The following is a 19,084-nucleotide window of genomic DNA, read 5'->3' on the forward strand; positions in this document are numbered from 1 at the left end:
CTTTTTTTTTTTTCAAAATCAACTGTGGGAGGTGTAGTGGTCTTGCTATCTACTTGATAATGTTTGGACACCTAGGAGAATGGAAAGAGATAATGAGAAAGAGAGAGAAGCTTGGGGATACGTCCGCAACCTCTTGGAGAGCGCCCTTCTGCAGCATGATCTGGACTTCAACCCTGAGCGCCAGCTCCTTTGTGGATCCCTTTGCATAGAAGCTTAGATGCACTGGATCCCGAGTTAGAGAAAGGAAAAACTGATACCCTGGGACGATCACTTCGACTGTCCAAGTATCTGCCATCTCTGCTAGAGGCACTGGTATGTGAAGAAGAATGCCATTCCTAGTTGGAGTGACCACCTCGGCAACTGCCCTTCGCTCCCTACATTCCTAAAGGACTCTATCCCTTTTTGGCCTTTGGACTGGAAGGGCTGTTTAGACACCTTAGTGAGTCCTGCGGACTTAGAGGCTGAGGGATGAGAAGAAGAAAGTGCTTGCTGACCGCAAGAAGACTGGGAAGGTCTTCCATAGGGCCTTGATGCCATAGCCCCATGGAGGAGAAAATTGTTCGACGATTTCCTCGATCATTCAGCAGCCCTTTCAATATCCTCTGGAGTGAAAAGAGAAGAACCTTCGATGGTGGAATTCTTCGACCATGAGACTTAAACGTTTGGCATCTGCTTATGGAATTTCCCAATGACGGTACCCCTTCTCTGGAGTACAGTCAGACCTCGATTATTGCGATGGTTAGGTTACAGAGACAGCCGCGACAAAAGAAAATTCGCGAATAAATGTTACACTAGGGTGGGCTAGCTCCTAACCTAAAATGTCACTGCCCCTAGCCACAAGCAGGTGCCAGAGCTGATGATTAACACATTAAATACTGCCTCATAGTTTTAATTTGGTTTGTACAACAGTTTATGATCATATGTACAGTGTACAAAGCATTTTCACACATGTACACAATGTACTGTATACAGTAAGGTTACAGTACAATATTGTGCTAAGGAAAATTTTAGAGTCGTCATCATTCCCTTACTCTTCTGTATAGCAAAAGTTATTCCTATCTAGTAATACTGTGCTGGAACCTATCACTCGCTGATACTGTAATATATGTACAGTAATATTACTACAGTGCAGCTTAACTGTACTTACTGTAAATGTTTGGCGTTTTCATTCAGACGACTGTAGCCTATGCCGCTACTCTAGAAGCATGACGCAACATATGTTTTCTCTTGCGCAGTATATCTATGCTTTCTTGAACAGAAATACAACTTATTTTATAAACTAAAAACTTAAATATCTCTATAATAATTGTTTCTTTTAAATAAATAAATAAAAAATTTGTGCAGCCACGAAGCCGCCTGCATGGCTTCCTTCGCTCCTCTATGTTAAGGAGCTCAACTACCGAGAGGGAGGCCCTCAAAAAGGACAGGGTTTGAGGCGGAAGACCCTTCATTAGAGATTCCACTGAAGGGTCAATGGACATGGTCGAATGTAGTTCCCCTTCAATCTCGTAGTACTTCCTTTGGAGGACGAAAGAAAGTGGTAGAGACGGAGAAGAGGGATCTAGCCTCAAGGAACTAGAAGTTCCAGCTATCTGGGCGAGTAGCCGTCCTATTGGCAGCCCTCGAGCCTTTTGACCAGGGCAAAGGTGCATTGGTTTAGGAGGTTTCTGGGTCTTAAATATCTCATTGAGAACCATATCCTTATCCTCCTGGGTGGTGGTACCAAGAGTTGATAGATTGATGGCCCTCATGCATGAGAGGACCTGCCAAAAGGTATGTTCAAACTCACGTCTCTCTTGTTCAGAGTGAAAGTTCGGATTGGCTACCTTTGGAAGATTTTCATCATTCGTATCCAAGGGATCTTCTACCTCCATGCTCACGTCCGAGAGCTTGGGGTAGGTCAGGCTTTCCAAACGAGCTTCCCTATCCGCAGCATTCTTTGGTTTAGTTTTAGTGTCCTTAGCCTCCCTTTGCACAGAACGTTCCTCTGTGGTGTTAGGAGGAACTTGTGAGGCTTTTGAGACACCAGCAACCAAAGCTTTGACAGTGGGAGCTGAAGGCTCTTCCTCAGGTGGAGGTAAAGAAATAGGACGCTGGTCTAGAAGCACTATCTCAATTTCTTGAGGGTTGAAGTACTGAACAGATATCTCCCTGAGCAAACCAATGTCCCTACTCGTCTTAGGGTGGATGATATCGGCGTGAGGTGGTGATGCGCCTCTCATCCTTCTCTTCGACCTCTTAGTCATGATTTCTCTTGCCTCAACAAGAGTAAAAGGCAGATTAGCCATACAAGAGTCAGAAGAAAGAGGCACCTCGACACGAGGTCGAAATGAAGGTGATCTCCGTGCCTTGTCCGACAATGGTCTCCTTCTAGGGTCAAGAATTCCAATAGATGGACTTGAAGAGGACTCCAAGGGAATTCTTGGAGTAGCTCTGACTGGAGCTATTGAAGCTCAGAACCTTTAGGCAAGCCTTGAGCTTCCGTAGAAAGTGCAGGAGAAAAATGTCCCAAAGGGGAATCTCTAGAGGGAGCCTGTGCAAACATAGAGGAGAGTCATTGGGTAGCAGGATATGTTCCTTCGACGGACGAGAAGGACATTAGCGAACCTAATAGGAGGCTCCTTAAACCTTTCTGGAAAGAGTATAGGCCTGCCTCTGCTTGTGAATTGCTTACGGAAATCGCCGATTTGCACGAAATTCGCAAATGCGACAATGGGGGCGATTCACAGGCAGAAGTGTTCGCAACACGAGCACTAGCAGCAACACTGGAAGAGGAAGGCATAGCATATTCCTGCTGCTGCAAAGAAGCGCCTACATCAGACGAAGTCAGTAGAGAGGGCCTGCGAGTATTGCATTGCATTGGAGAACGCTCAGGAGGTAAAAGGCATCGGAGGTTTAGCTGGATGCCTGTCTGAGGTACGGTCAGTCATGATCAGGTACCGTCCGAGGTCATTTAGGAGAAGGATGGGTTGAGTGGCTATGCACTGATGGACTACGTGAACATCTACTTCTACCTCTAGACGAGGAACGTCTAGACCTTAATCGTGAACAGAAGCGTCTAGCTCTCGTTCAATAATGGTGTGAGCATTGTGAATGTCTAACTTGCGAACGTGAGCATCAGCCTCACGAATGTGAACATCGTTCTCGTGAACGGGAGCTCCGTCTTCGTGATTTAGATCGTCGAGACCTTGCACGCGAGCGTATAGACCTAGGTCTAGACTGGGATGCTTGTGATCGTGCAAAGAGCAATAGGAGACTTCTCCCTAAGGAACACATCCGAGGAGAGCATTGAGACCGATGGTCTTATGAGCATGAATGCCTAGACGAATATTGTTCGGATCATGATGACCTACAATCTAGATAATCTTCAGAGTCGCAAACGACGATCAGGAGAAGTGTCCTGAAGGACTAGGAGATGGAGAAGCTCGTCCCCATGCACCGCTGGTGGAAGGAGCGCTGGTCTCTGGAAGGCCATCATCTGGAGCCGAAGGATATCTGTGGGAAGGAACAGAAGGCTGAAGGTTACAGGACGACAAAGTCCCAGGATGGACAGAAGGATCGTCGTCAGCAGGAGACTGTTGGAGGGGCGAACACGAGCGATCTCCTCGTCCAACAGATGGACTTTGCAAACCTCCAAAGCGTGAGATGTTGATGCCTCTGGAGAAGAGTCCTTCCTGGCAATGTGCTGAGGGAGACAAACTATAATCCATTTCTTTTATCGATGCAGATTTGCACCGACTCGCAGCGGTGCCCTTTCAGCTCGGAAAATTTTCCTGATCGCTGATTGATTAGAATGATCTCGTCCAACCAATCAGCGATCAGGAAACTTTTCCGAGCTAAAAGGGCACCGCTGCGAGTCGGTGCAAATCTGCATCAATAAAAGAAATTGACTATAGTTCTTCCTTCGTAGGGCACACAGAAACCCCTAATGTTGGCCATACCTGCAAAACATCTGCAAAGGAAAATGGCTGGAGGTGAAGTTTCTCCTCTTGGGGAAACAACTACCCCCCAGTGCCCCGGGGTTGGCAAGGAATTAGATGGTCTATGGTCCCTCGGGAGAGCACGAACGAAAAGGAGCTATGAAAAGAGATTTGGGGGTGCGAGAAGAACATGCTCTTCTCACACCTGAGGAAGAAAGAATGTGCTTAGCCTTCTTTCTGCACCCCTTGGGAGCAGGCCATTCCCTACACTGCACGGGATGAACCCTGCTCGCAACGATGCCCTCTACACGGAAGACACAGAGTGTGGGTCGGTATCCAGCAATGACATGAAGGTACCACAACAGCACCCTCGTGACCAGGACAGGTCCGCATGAAGGCAATCACAAGGAAGCATGCAAACCTGAAAAGAAAAAGATTAAAAATGTCTAATGACAGCCTTGGGAAGAGAGAGACTTAGACGTCCACTCTCTACCGAGCCAAAAGAAAACGTGACGTAGCTCACAGCTGTGAGAGTATAGAGGTAGCTGGGAACCCCCAGTCACCCCGAGCCTACCCGCTCAAAAGCAGGGTTGCCATCTCACACTTCGAGTCTAATAGCTACCTTCCAGCTTCGTTGAAAGAATATCCAATAACGGAAGATTTGTTAGTATAGGAACAAATATCTCTTGAAGATTTGTCCTAGAGTTATGTTCTCTGAAGATTAAAAACAGGACAATAGACTAAAATATGTTTTAAATCTATTCTCCCTTGACAGATAAGTGGCCTGTCTCCCTTCCGGTCTAATTAAAATGATGTTATCCCTCCTACTTGTAGAATTACAAGATAACCATATATCTACTGAAGGGTGGATTTGTTTCAATTTTGTATTGGTGATTAGTTCAGACCGTCAAGCCTGCCACTTATTCTTACAGTGAAAATGTATCTTACTTTTAAGGTCGCTTAAGCCCTGAAGCTTCCTGGGCTGCCTTACCTAACCATTTATTTCCATCCACCCCAATGTGGGCACGGACCCAACAGAAGTGAACACTAATATTCTTCCTAGACTGCAGAAGTACTAACCAGGCCTGCACCTCTTCTACTACATGATGGCCTGGCATAATTTGTTTAATTGGGAGTGAAACGCTATTGGAATCCGTAAAAATTGTATAAAAACTATTTTGATTACAATTTTTAAAAACAGTATTTCGGAATGCGAGAATTATTGCACACAGCTCAGCAGCAAATACTGAACAAGAGGATGGAAGTTTCTTTCTTATAACAATATCCCCCACCACAACTGCACTTCCAACTCCTACAGCCAATAAGAATATATTTCCCATGATGTTGAGCAGCATTATTTAAACGCTCACTTCATTACCTTACTGGGTAAGGTATTTTCCCCTTCCACAGTAAAACATACTTTAACAGGTGGGTTACACCAAGGGGAAACGTGGGATATCTAACCTCTGCTATTTGTGCTGTTAACAAACCTACTTCTCTGTTATCATTTTTAAGTTGTACATATTTACAATTAGAATGGTTTCTCATAGCAAGGGACCAAATTAAAAACCTCGAACTCAACTCTTCTCTGAAGATCGAAAGAGGAGGGGGGGGGGGGGGGGCATGCCAGATTCCACATACAGACTATCAATGAGAGATGTTCTGTATGCACCAGTGCAGATGTGGAGCCCCATTCTGTGAACAACAAGTTTTTCAAGTAAAATCCTGGTAGTTGAACCATAAATTTGACATGCAAAGTCTAACTTGCGCGGACACAAAGGTGTATAAATTCTAAGCACAGTTGTTCTATCAGCACCACAATCAAAATGTGATAAAACTTTCAAGATGTTTAATGACTTTTAAACACTGATGGACAGGTCATTTGTATGGGGAATAAAGGTCCTTGTCAAAAATTACCCACAAGAAATTTGAGATTATCCTTATATGGATTCTCTCTAGTTAAAACTTCATGTGTCTCCCCAGCATACTACGACCAAGCCTTCAAGAAATTATATTATTCACCCTCCAGACAATATGGAGAATCGGGCCTTCATGTTACCTCACGTGGGACCTAGAGGTAAGTTCTCTCAGAGGGAAAGAGCAAGTCATTATTCACTAAGGAAATCTTTGGACCTTCCTGTTACCACATGAAGGACTGCAGTTTCATCTTATCTTTTTGAGTAGTGTTTTGCAGTTCCTGAAAGAAATTATTCGTTCAAAAGGAACATATCTGGTCCTATTGACCATGTGCTATTGCTACCTTACCAATACGTCCACAGTCCTACATACAATCCCCGAGTACACTTTCCTACAAAGGAATGGAAAAGTGTTCGCTAGTAGATCCACAGGAACAGGTTATGCTCTGCTATCACTAAATGTCTTTCTACTGGTGAACCATCTCAATGTGCCACTGTCAGTCCTTGTCCTCTTGTTGGTGTGAAAATGTATAATTAACTTATAAATATTCAAAATAACACGAATATGCTGGAGATGCTTTCGGATGCTGGTAAAAACTTGAATGGTGCCTATTTTCATTTTCTCCCATAGTGTAGTGTGACTGGGTCTCATATCTTGGAATTTTCCTCATAAGTGAAGCCGAATTTCCTTATGAATTTTACCTCATATTTTGAAAAATCTAATGTAGATACACTCGTAAGTTGATGTTCCACTGTACGGTACTTCAAATTATGATTAATCTCTATCAGTAGCCTCTGCTCACACATTAGAGACGAGATGGGAACGAAAGGATATTCTGGAAAAAGTAAATAGTTCCTGGGTAATTACGAAACCAGAACTAACCCCGTAATGATCTAGGACTAGGTCTCAATCTCTTTCTTTGATAATAATAAAAGATTCACCAGAACTAATGGCTGAAGCAGACCCTACAGAGGTGGCAATGCTCCCTTAAAAATCCCAATATTGGGCTCAGGAAAAACCTTGCATTTCATGAAAATTACAAGCCTTATTCTTCATATTGACAGTTTTGGAGAACCTCCTCGTGCTCAGATAATGGAAAACCCCAAAGTGTAAATCACAAGTTTGACGTACCCCTATCGAATCAAGCTAGAGATACATTGAGGTTACTTAATATACAGAAGTCAGATGAAAAAAATTCACAGAGATCAAGTAGGTTATACAAATTATCTCCAGCTCTCTCTCTTCAGAGAAAGTTTTCTGTATATACTGGAACATATCTGAGCCTTTGGTCTGTCGACCCAGATGTAGCAAATCTGACACAGTGCACATCTAGTAACTGACAGAAACATTTTTGCAATCAATTCTGCTCAAAAATTGCAGAAATTAGAAGTCATGTCCAGCATTTCAAGCCTGCTTCTGGCTAGGCAATTGGTCAGAAGCAGTGTCTTACTTTGCTGTTTCAGAAAATCTTTCAGATCCTGACACTCGTAAACAATATGAGGAAATTGTCTATTCAGGAGCAAAATCCTTGGAATTTGTCCTATACCAGTGTTTATATGGGATTGAGGAAACTGTGTTCTTAAGAGAAGGGATGCCATCTTGAAGTTTACCTGGCGCAAGACACACATATGTTAGCCCTTAAAAACTCTTGGTGATTGACCACCCAACTCTTTTCGCACCTGCTGTAGTGGAAAAGGGAGAAAAATCTAGCCATGCTTCTCATTTACAAAGTGCTGCAATTCCGTGCTCCTCACCCGGCTATGCCTTGGCCATCACTACTCGAACAGGCTCCCCAACGTAGTCTGATTCCAGAACCAGACCACGTTCACCGTTAGGGAAGGCAACTAGAACCCTCGTCTTCGTTTTGACGTAGAGGGTTTTCCCTAATCTCACAAGAATCAAGGATGTCGATGCGCTCGTTATAGGTGGCAGTGCCTCAACATACCACCTGTGGAGGGATGCATGCAACGTCATTGGACAAGGTCACAGCTCTTTGGGGCAGATCCTCTCCCTGGAGAGTAGAAATTCTCTGTTCAGGGTATCGTATTACATTCCTGAGTTGTCGTCCTCATCTGACACAGAATCCAACAATCCCATCAGTGTATTAGTTGAAATCACAGAAAGACACTGTGAGAGAAAGAAGTGACCCAATAGAAAACCGAGGTCATAACTTCATTACCATAGTAACGGGCACCATGGTTCAAGCATAAACAGTTTTGAAGGATCCTTGTGCAGGAGGGCTACTTTCAGCATACTGTAATGCAGATGATTTCATACTACTTTAATGACAAAAATTATATAAAGCACGGTGAAAACCAGTAAAATTCCGATCACATACTATCCTTTTCCATTCAAATGGAATAATAACTGGAAAAGTTGGCATGAAGGAAGAGATTTACGAAATTGCTGTAAGTTAGTCCTCGTTTGTTTACGTTTGATTGGTATTTGTTAACATGCTCTTCACTATTTATGATAATGCGTCAGAATAAACAATGGAATGATAATTTCAGGTATCCACAAATTTTGGTTACAGTAGAACCAAATCTGTTTCCGACCAAAAAAGTTCAAAGTGAAAAATGTCCCTGTTCTCGAACAAACATTTGGTACTTCCCAGTTTGAGCAAAAGCCCGCCAAGCCAAATGCCATCAGTTACGCGTTGGGTGTTGTTTCGGATGAATGTAAACATTAGCTCTGCCTCATTTTTTGTGTTACACTGCTATATCTGTTTTCCATCCTTTTTTGTGTATTATGATTCATCAGCCCTTACACATGGGTCCAAAGAAGAATAAGCATGAAAGTGGTAAAGAAAAAAGGAAAACAGTGCAAATAACTATTGTACTGAAAAAGGAAATCATTGCCAAGAAGAAAAACGGAATGTGTATTTTGGATCTTGCTCAATGGCTAAGTCAACGATATTGACTATTTTAAAGAATAAAAATATAATAAAGAGTACTAATGTTGCTAGGCAGTATATCTTAACATTCCACATTTGCCAACGGTCGTACGAGTATAAGCGGATGAACAACCTGGAGGAGTAACGAGAACTTTGGGTGTGGTGGAAAGGGTCCCCTAAATCTCGATGAAGTCACTGGCAGCAGGGTGACGGATTGAGTTCAAGGTGACAGGCAAGATGTCTTTTCGTCTTCTACTCTCGATGCCTGGCAGATGATCTTACTGGAATCCGTATGGACTGGCAGGGGTCACTTGCCTTAGGTAGGCACTGTGCATCACAAGGGACTGGCTAACCTTTGATGAATTTAGCCAATGAATACTCTGTGGATTTAGTTTATGGAAAGAGAAAATGACAGAATGGTCCTAAGTCCTGGGCTTAGCAGGGTGATAAGAATCTCCCAGTTTAAAAAAAAATAAAGAAAAATCTAAAATTAGTAATTGGAATGTTAGAACCATGAATAAGATTTGGAAGTTACAGCAAGTGGAGAATGAATTTATGAAATATAGTTTGGATATCTTGGCCTGGAATGGTAAAGAAATCTTAGACCTAGGCAATATAATATATCTATTCAGGCAGAACAGATGTAGTTGGAATGATAGTAACACCAAGAGCAGAAAATGCATTAATGGAATGGAGAGCTGTTACTTGCAAATTTTAAATCAAAGCAATGCAATATGAGTTTTATAGTTTGCAATGCACCAACAAAAGATTCCCCTGAAGAAAGGTAAGATGAATACTATGAGGAACTACAGAGTGTAATAGATGAGATCCCTGAGAGAGATATGAAAGTTGTAATTGGTGACTTCAATGCTAAAGTTGGAAGGAATAATCAAAGTATAGAGAATGTGATGGGTGTTGAGGGCCTTGGCAAAGTTGCAAATGAAAATGGAGCCCATTTTATGAGTTTTTGCTCAACAAACAATCTTGTTACTGGTGGTACTCTTTTCCAGCACAAGGACATCCACAAACATACATGGACTTCCCCATGTGGCAATTACAAAAATCAAATAGATCATATAACCATTAACAAAGAAAGGAGGACTCTGAGAAATGTAAGAAGCTGTAGAGGTACAGGTATTGGTAGTGGTCACTAGCTCCTCATTGCCTACTGAAATTAAAACTGAGAGCACTCAACAGAAATGTAGATAGAATACCTACCGTAGGGTTGATTCAACTAAGCTTCTAGAAGATGAGCCCAGAGAAACATTTGCTATTGAATGTAGGAATCGATTTGCAGTCTTAGAGACTTGAGAGATGAAGAGCAGAGAATTAATGAAGAATGGTGTGAAATTAAGAAGATATCAGTCCGTTGGTAGTGAAGTTTTGGGTCATGCAATCACAAGGAGAAAAGCATGGTTATCAAATGATACTTGGGATACTATTAAAAAAAAAAAAGTTAAAGTTGCGGGTTTTAGGTCTCCACTGAGACGATCTACATCATTCTCCTCGGGCAACCATAAGCCAGCAGGGACTATCATAGTCCCCTCTAACCTCCCCCCCCAGGCGCCACCCTGGGGAGTACCCCCCAGTAGAAGGTCTCACGGCATTCGCATCCTTGGCGGGGACCGAACTTGGGACCTCTGAAACAGAAGCCCGCGACGCTACCAACCTAGCTATCTGGAGACAAAGAGAGAAATTGATTGTTGAAAGATTCCAAGGTAGTAATGAAAATTGCAAGGATGAACATGCTAAGTATTCCAGTATTGATAGTGAGGTCAACAGAAAAGCCAGGGATGACTGGGAAGAATATTTAGACAATAAAGCAGATGAAGCTAACAAAGCTATGAATTCAGGAAGTGGCTATGGTGTGAGAATTGCTCATAAAATTATTAATGAAATCTCTACTGGGGCAATAAAAAGAAGCATATACCCATCTAAAAGAGATGGATCTGTTATAACAGAAGATGAAGAAAGGCACAGTTGGATGGAACACTTTAGTGAGGTCATGAATAGGAGATATGAAGGGAATAATTTAATTGATATACCTGAAGCTGTGGAAGAAGCTGATGTGCCCATGAATGAATTCAGTGTGTTTGAAGTCGAAGCTCTATTATTAAAAAACTTGAAGAGATGGAAAGCTCCTGGATACAATGGAATAACTACCGAGATGATTTTGGCTGAAAATTAAATGACTCCCAGAATACTTACAAGCTTATTTTGTAGAATGTAGAATGGAGAGGCAAAACGGCAAAACCTAATGAATGGGAGCTAGGAGTGTTGGTGAAAATGGCAAAAAAAGATCTGATTGCAATAATTACTGAGGTATCACACTTACATCAGTTGTCATGAAAATATACAGTATGCTCATTCTAAAGAGACTAGAGAGAAAGATTGATGAAAAGCTGAGAGATAAACAAGCAGGATTTCAAAAAGGTACAAGTTGCACTGACCAAATTTTCATTTAAGACATGTTGTACACCAATGTGCAGAATGCCACATGACTTGCAAAGCTTGCTTACCGGAATACATGAAATTTATCACGAGGTTGGGCTCATGATAAATAGAAGAAAGACAGAGATGATGAGAACGGAATATGCAATGGAAAATGAAATATCATTGGAAGGAGAAAGGATTTATGAAGTGAAATCATTTAAATATTCAAGAACTGTGATCAATAATACAAGATCTATAGAATTGGTGTTTAATTAAATATTGAAAAAAGCATATCAGACAATGGTTAGGTTAAGTAAAATTTGGAAATCAAATTGACTGAAATTACATATAGAAATCAGGCTATATATCAGTTTAATGAGATCAGTGTTACATACGGCCCTCTTTAATGTGGGTTCTTTCTTTGCGGTTTCGATTTTTCGCAACCCAGAACAATGCAATACCTATTAAATAAAAATTCTCATAAAAATCACGATAAAATTCAAGCTGGGTGATGATTTTAAATAGCCCGCACTCCTTTACACTGGGAGTGCTGCGCGCCACTACCTATCTCTCCACCCAGCTGGTTCTAGCTCTCTCTGTACAGTGTATATTCATTTACTGTGGTAAAAAATTACAACTATATTTGAAATAAACCTGATTTTGATTAAACTGGTGTTTCACTTAACTGTATCCAATAATAATGCATGTAATATTCACATTTTAGTACCATATTTATAATTAAATACATGGCAAATTATAATCTCATGCATTGTTTACATTTAAATCAGCTGATAACCCTGCGTAGTCGGCCGTCAACTTCAATTTTAGGATTAAATAACTCCCTTATTATTAAGACGCTAGCGAAGGATACTGTAATTCATATTTATTAATAGAAACAATTTTTTTCATAGTCTTCTAGTTGACTCAGACTTGTATTCTTCTAAGAAGGCTATACTGCCTTTTGAGATCTCAAATCTTTTCTTAACCGCTAGGTCGAGAAAATCATGAAATGAAGGTTCTGGGTTCTCTGTGAGGAATCGAAGACAGTTAACTTCTGAACCCGTTGAAATAGTGCTGGGTTCGGTACAAGGGCCAGCCTCAGCCTCAGTTCCCTCTAGTGAGGGAACTAGTAGCTCTTGGGCTATTTGGGAGCCACTAGAGCTGCCGTTCCTTGGAAGGATCTCAGCATGTTGAGGACCTTCAGCAGGAGATTGGATGGAAGGAACAGGAAATTCCGCGTCCATCCGTTCCAAACTAGGGACATGGCATCCGTTATCTCCTCTAGAGGGTCCTCGTATGGGGCTACATATTGAGGTAGTTTCTTGATGACGCTCGTCACGAAGAGGTCGTTCCGCAGTTCCGGGACTTGTTCCAAGATGGAAGAGAATGAGTCTGCGTCTGTGAACCATTTTTACTCTATCGGCTTGAGCCTGAGTAGAGCATCAGCTGTCACATTGCGGATCATTTATAAGTGAACTGCTAATAGGTGCCGTCTCTTTAGGCAAGGGATGGCCAATATCACATGGATTATCTGGGACAATCTCGAGCCTTGTCGGTTCAGACGTCTCACTATCACTTCGCTCTCCAAGATCAGCCTGATGAGGGCTGATCTGCGAGGGAAGAGTTTTCCCAACGTCAAAAGGACTGTCATGGCTTTCAAAATGTTGATGAGAAGGGCCTTGAACAGAGATTACCAAGTCCCTTGGACTTTCTTTTGATGGGAGTGAAATCCCCATTCTTCCGTCAAGTCATCCATGTGGATGATCATCGATGGTAGAGGTGGTTGCAAGGGCACGTTCCTCATTAGGCTCTTGGCCTTCGACCATGGCTTGAGAAGTGAACAAAGTAAGGCCGATATTGGTCATTTTAGATCTCTTCGAGCGTTTGATGCATATCTTCTCCAAACTCCTGACGCATCTTTCACCTGTGCTCTTAGCACTGGGTCTGTCACTGCTGCGAACTGGAGAGAGTTCAGAACTCTTTCCTGTTAGCGTCTTGAAATCCTGTCGGATTACAGTGATCTCTTGACCGACCTTGTGATCTCCTTCTTCTTCCCTAAGAGAAAGGAGAAACAATGTGACCTCAGGTTCCAATGGTTTTCCTGGAGAGAGTCGAGACTTCTTGAAGTTGATTTTGCATCCCAGATGTTCCAGGAACTGGGTTACTTCTTTGGATGCTTGAAGACGAGCCGCTTCGGGTGCTCCCCGCACCAGCCAGTCGTCCAGGTACTTTGTTACCTGAACAGTTTCTAAGCGTGGGTGTTGCACAACTGTCTGCCAATTCCATGAAGATACTTGGGACTATGTTTGGTCCGAAGAGTATGGCTCTTAGAACATACTTTATCTTCTGTAACTTGAATCCTAGGTAGGAGGAGAGGGGGCGACTGACTAGAAGATGCCAATATGCATTTGTCAGGTCTATCGAGACTGTGATTAGGGTCCTTTTTGTAGAAGGATTAACATCCCGAGTTGCTGTTTCTTATGAACTTGTTGAGTGGTGACAAGTCCAGAATGACTCTGAGTTTTCTTGAGTCCTTCTTGGGAACACAAAACAGCCTTCCCTGGAATTTGATGGACTTTGCTTTCCTTATAACCTGTATGCTCAAGAGCTATAGGGTATACTCTTCTAATATGGGGTTGGAGTGTTGAAATTGAGGAAATGATGGTGGAGACATGTCTAGTTTCCATCCTAGTCCAATCTTGATTAGGCCTTGGGCCCAAGGAACGAAGGTCCAACGATCCTGAAATTATTGGACCCTCCCTCCTACCAGAAGCATCTCCTTGCTTCGATTGATCGGAGGGTTTACCTCCTCGACTGCCTATGCGTCATAGAAACTGTGGGATATTGTTGAGCAGGCCGAGGGAAAAGTATAGACTTTTTCGTCTTCCTTTTAGGTTGGGGACTCACATCCGGGGAAGACTTCCTCTTTGAAGAGATGCCCCACTTCTGGAGAAGGTTCCTATTCTCCGTGATGGCTTTCTCGACTACCTCTTTGACTAAATCGTTTGGAAAGAGGTCTTTACCTCAGATGTTGGAAGATATCAGCTTCCTGGGTTCATGTTTCACTGTTGCAGCAGCGAACATGAACTCTCTACAGGCTCTCCTAGCCTTCATAAAAGCATATAGGTCTTTTACTAAGGTGGCCATGTGTATTTTGGCCAGGACCATGAGCATGTCTGGGGTACTTCGTTGGCCTGCACACATCTCTATGCAGTTTTGTAGGGATAAAGAGCTGCAAGTCTCTCCTTCGTCTCTTGTTCCTTGCACAAGAGAAACTCAGAAAGTTTAGGGAGATTCTCGCTAAACTGTCGTCCAGCAATGTCCTCGTCCAGTTTCCCTACTGAGAAGGTTAGATGGACTTCCTTCCATTCCTTCTCCTGCATGGGCAAGGCTAGTGACAGAGGCCTGCACTCCTCAAGTGCAGGGCATGGTTTGCCTGCCTCCACTGCCTTGGCAACAGATTTAAATGCCTTCCACATAAAGGGGAATGCTATTGAAACAGGAGCAAGAAAGGTAGTGTTTCTTGCTCAAGGCGGACACTTTCAACACCGAATAACCCGCCTTTCTCAGGCTACTTGACAAGAGAGCCTGTGCCTTATCGTGGTCGAAAACCATGACTTCCTCCGGTTCTGTCTTCTCTTTTGACATTGGTTCATGCTTCAGTCGAATGAAGCAATCAAGGAAAGCGTTAAGGCTCGGCCAAAACTAGATGTCGTCTAAGGGGACAGCTCCCATCTTCTCTGAGATGTAGATTTGCCATTCAAAATTGGCATAAGCTCCGCATACCTCCAAGGATTGGTTTTGGAGCAGGTCGGGAGGTCTTTGTCTCTGGCTCGCTTGAATGACCCTCAGGAGGCGATAAGTGGAGCTTCACTGAGCTCTCTCTCTTGAATTTCGCTTCTCTTGTTTCGCCTTGTTTGCGAATGTTCTCTATTAAATCCGTAAGATAGGCCAGCACCAGGCTCGTGTTGTCCAATGGAGGGGTAGAAGGTGAAGACGTCGAGGGCAACGGCTCCGGGGCCGGCACAGATGGAAGGAATTCCGACACGACATCGACATCTTCTCCCAGAGGTGCCTCTCTGCCATCCGTCTCGATGGCAATCTGGACGCAGGGAAGTGCCAGTCGTGCTTGGGGCACTACCATTTCACTACCCGCTTTCGGAAACAGCAGCTACGCATCGTATCGTTAGGTGGGTATGATCTCAGAGAGTTCTTCTGGAACCCTCTCACCCATTTGCGTAGTTTTTTACGTGCCGCATCCCTAGACTCCATTGACTTGGGGTCATCAAAACCTTCGGTCACTAAGGTCCGGCAGATATTGCAGACTTGGGGGTCCCAATATTGCAGGGATTCGGTAATAATGGTGCAGGGGGCATGAGACCTGCATGCTGTATGACCATAGAAGTACTTCTCCTACGATTGCAGAAGATCGCATCGCATGTCATCTGGGGTTCCTCCTGTAAAGAAAGGAAACAAAATGAGTATACGATTCTTTATCTCGCATGATGAACAGATATGCAATCATTCATATTTTAATCATTATAGCTTATGATAGTAAGCTAGAAAGAAATAGGGAAAGACACATACTTGTGTATCCCTCCCAGCCAATTGCTGTAACCTCCCCCCAATATTAAAGATAAAGAGTTTCCTTTATCAGGGCAACTCGAAGAGAAGGGTTCTAACCCCTAGGGATAGAAGAAGTGTACACTGCTACTGACCCTTCTAATTATTTAATATTGTGGGGTAAGTATAAACTGATTTCCAATCATATTGAAGGAATTCTATTCTTTCAATATAGGTTCGGTCTCAGCAAAAGCCTGTACAAGGGTACACAATATATGTTAGAAATTAACTACTGTACACTGATACTATAGTTTTCTGTTTGCGTTTATACTATATTGCAAATATACTGGCTACTGTATAATCATATACTGTAGTTCAGCCGGTGTGTTGCCGGCATGGCTAGCACCTGGCGGCATAGTCCGGCCGGCATGTCGCCGACTGGACTAGAAATTAGAAAAGACACATACTTGTGTATCCCATCCAGCCAATTGCTGTGACCTTCCAATTGTGTATCCCACCCACCCAATTGCTGTGACCTTCCCTTCCAATATTAAAACTATAGAGTTTCCTGACCAGGGAAGCTCAAAGATAATGGTTCAAACCTTTAGGGATAGAAAAGTGTACTATCACTGACCCTTCTAAAATATTTAATATTGAAGGGTAAATTGTAAACTGATTTCTAATCAGAGTATTGAATGAATTTTATTCTTTCAATAAAGGATTGGTCTCAGCAAAAGACTGGGTAAGGATACACTAGATATGTTGGAAATTAACCACTGTATAATATATACAATAGTTTTCTATCAGCAGTATATACTCTACTGCAAATATACTAGCTACTGTATAATCATATACAGTGGAACCTTGACATACGAATTTAATTCGTTCCTTTACCATCGTTGTATATCAAAACAGTTGTATCTCAAAGGATTTTTTCCCATTTAAACTAATGTAATATGTATTAATTCGTTCTAGCGCTATGAAACCACACCAAAACACAGCTAAATTACATATAACATACACAATTTATACACAAATAAACGAGTAATACCACACATAATGATAAAATAACATAGTGATGTGATAAATGATAATGAATTTAATAAGATCAATAAAAAAAAAATAAAGGAATTCAATTTACCACAACGAAAGATGACGTGAGTCCAGCAGGAGGAGGAGGTAGGGAGGGGTGGCAGGGAACGATTTGTTTTCTTTTTATTTACGTATGTGGACTAATAACTACGTAATAAACAAATATGAAATAACATTGGTAAACGCATTTTCATTTAGTTTTTTTTTAATTACCTAAACACTTACTCATCATCACCTTCATGTCTGGCCTTTTTGGCCTAACTTTCCAGACTTTCATCACTTTCAGGTCTGGGCCTATCGTGCCAACTCTTTGGGTTGTCTTTATTTTTCACGATTTTATTCATCTTCACTTTTCTAGCATTCATTCGTCATTTTTATCTAATTAATCATTCTAAACGCCTTCTTATCCCTCATTCCACGTATTCCCATTTCTATTTTTCATTCCTTCTCGCATTTCCCAAAGTCATAGATTTCGCTAATTTATTTGATTTAGCGTAGATTTATCTTAGGAAATGTGCTACCGCAAGGTCCAGACAATCTGAACACATGCACGCACGCTACCGCTTCCCCCTGTCTCGTCTCTTTGTCATTTTGTTTCGTCCTTGTTTCTCACTGGCGTTTTACTTAACTGTATCCAATAATACAGTGAACCCTCGTTTATCGCGGTAGATAGGTTCCAGACGCGGGCGCGATAGGTGAAAATCCGCGAAGTAGTGACAGCATATTTACCTATTTATTTAACATGTATATTCGGACTTTTAAAACCTTCCCTTGTACGTAGTACTGTTAACAAACCACCCTTTAATGTACAGAACACTTAATGCATGTACTACAGCACCCTAAACTAAAACAGGCACAAATATTAAAGGCGATTTTATATCATGCGTTTCCTAAACACCTAAAAAGCACGATAAAAATGGCAACCAATGTTTTGTTTACGTTCATCTCTGATCATAATGAAGAAACAAACTCATTTAGTGTACACATATATGTATAGGTTAGTTTTTGCATCGATTATATTGATTATACAGTACTGTATGTTGATTTTTTTATTACCAATGTTTTAGTTTACGTATTTTTCTTAGGACTTCCAAATGAAATCTTTTTCTTTATGACGCCGCCTGAAACGACGGCGTGTACGCTCAGTAAACAACCACGCTCAGAACAAACAAGGCATTTAACGCGCATGATGATAGTGATAAATAATGATACAGTACATACAGTATTTACAGTAAAAGCATTTACAAAATATGTTACCTTACAAATATAAATTATACAGTACTTGTACGTAGCAAAGCAGGAAAACAATTTGAGAGAGAGAGAGAGAGAGAGAGAGAGAGAGAGAGAGAGAGAGAGAGAGAGAGAGAGAGAGAGAGAGAGAGAGAGAGAGAGAGAGAGAGAGAGAGATTGTTTTACGTACGTAAATGTAAATTTTAAACAAAAAAAATATGATAGGTTACAACATGTAGACTTTTAAAACCTTCCCTTTAACTTAATGCATACAGTACGTACATTACTAAACTATAAAACAGGTTAAAGTAAAAAATAAAGATTGTTACTGTACTCACCACGAAAGAAGTTGAAGAAAAACTTGAATGGTGATGGCGATGAATTTGCTGCACAGTAGAAATGATGATGATGAAGCTGATGATGTGTTCTACTGTGCAGTCAATGATAGTATTTTACGTCTCTTCAGACGGAGGTGTCTTTTCCTGGGACACCTCTTCAACTTCTTCCTGGGAAACTTCTTCAATTTCTTCCGAAGGCGTACTAGCAGGAGGAACTGGCTCTTTTTTGCGAGGCTGGAAGAACATTGTGATCGGAAGTTGTTGCCGCTGCTTCTTTTTTCGATCCAAGAGCATTTTGTAGGGAGTCATGTCTTCATCGATCTTGTTGCAGAATTGCATCGAGCGAACCATATCCTTGTCCCACTCTTGTAACATTTCTTTCGCCTCCTTCATATGGTTGCAGAACTTGGCAAGCCGTTCTAATGTTAAGCCCGTTTCTTCGACATTTTCTTGGGTCTCTTCCTGGGTACCCTCACTCTCTTCCTCACTTGCCGATTTCGTCAGGTCTTCGAGGTCTGCGTCAGTTAGGGGCTGGGAATGGCAGTCCAACAACTCGTCGACGTCTTCAGTCGTCATGTCGCCAAACCCGTCACCTCCAATTATGGCAGCCAACTGCACAGATTTCCGTATTGCAGAGTGTTGGATTTCCGACGGAGTAAATCCCTTGTCGTCGTAAACAATATCGGGCCACAGCTTCT

General features: G+C 42.1%; 1 protein-coding gene across 1 annotated transcript in view; it reads right to left on the reverse strand.

Moving 5' to 3' along the window:
* LOC137616390 (dentin sialophosphoprotein-like) overlaps nt 1-19,084 on the reverse strand; it is a 379,565-nt gene that overhangs the window by 967 nt on the left and 359,514 nt on the right. The gene's annotated exons all lie outside the window — the stretch shown is intronic.

The sequence above is a fragment of the Palaemon carinicauda genome, chromosome 22, assembly GCF_036898095.1.
Source record: "Palaemon carinicauda isolate YSFRI2023 chromosome 22, ASM3689809v2, whole genome shotgun sequence".
Lineage (NCBI taxonomy): Eukaryota > Metazoa > Arthropoda > Malacostraca > Decapoda > Palaemonidae > Palaemon > Palaemon carinicauda.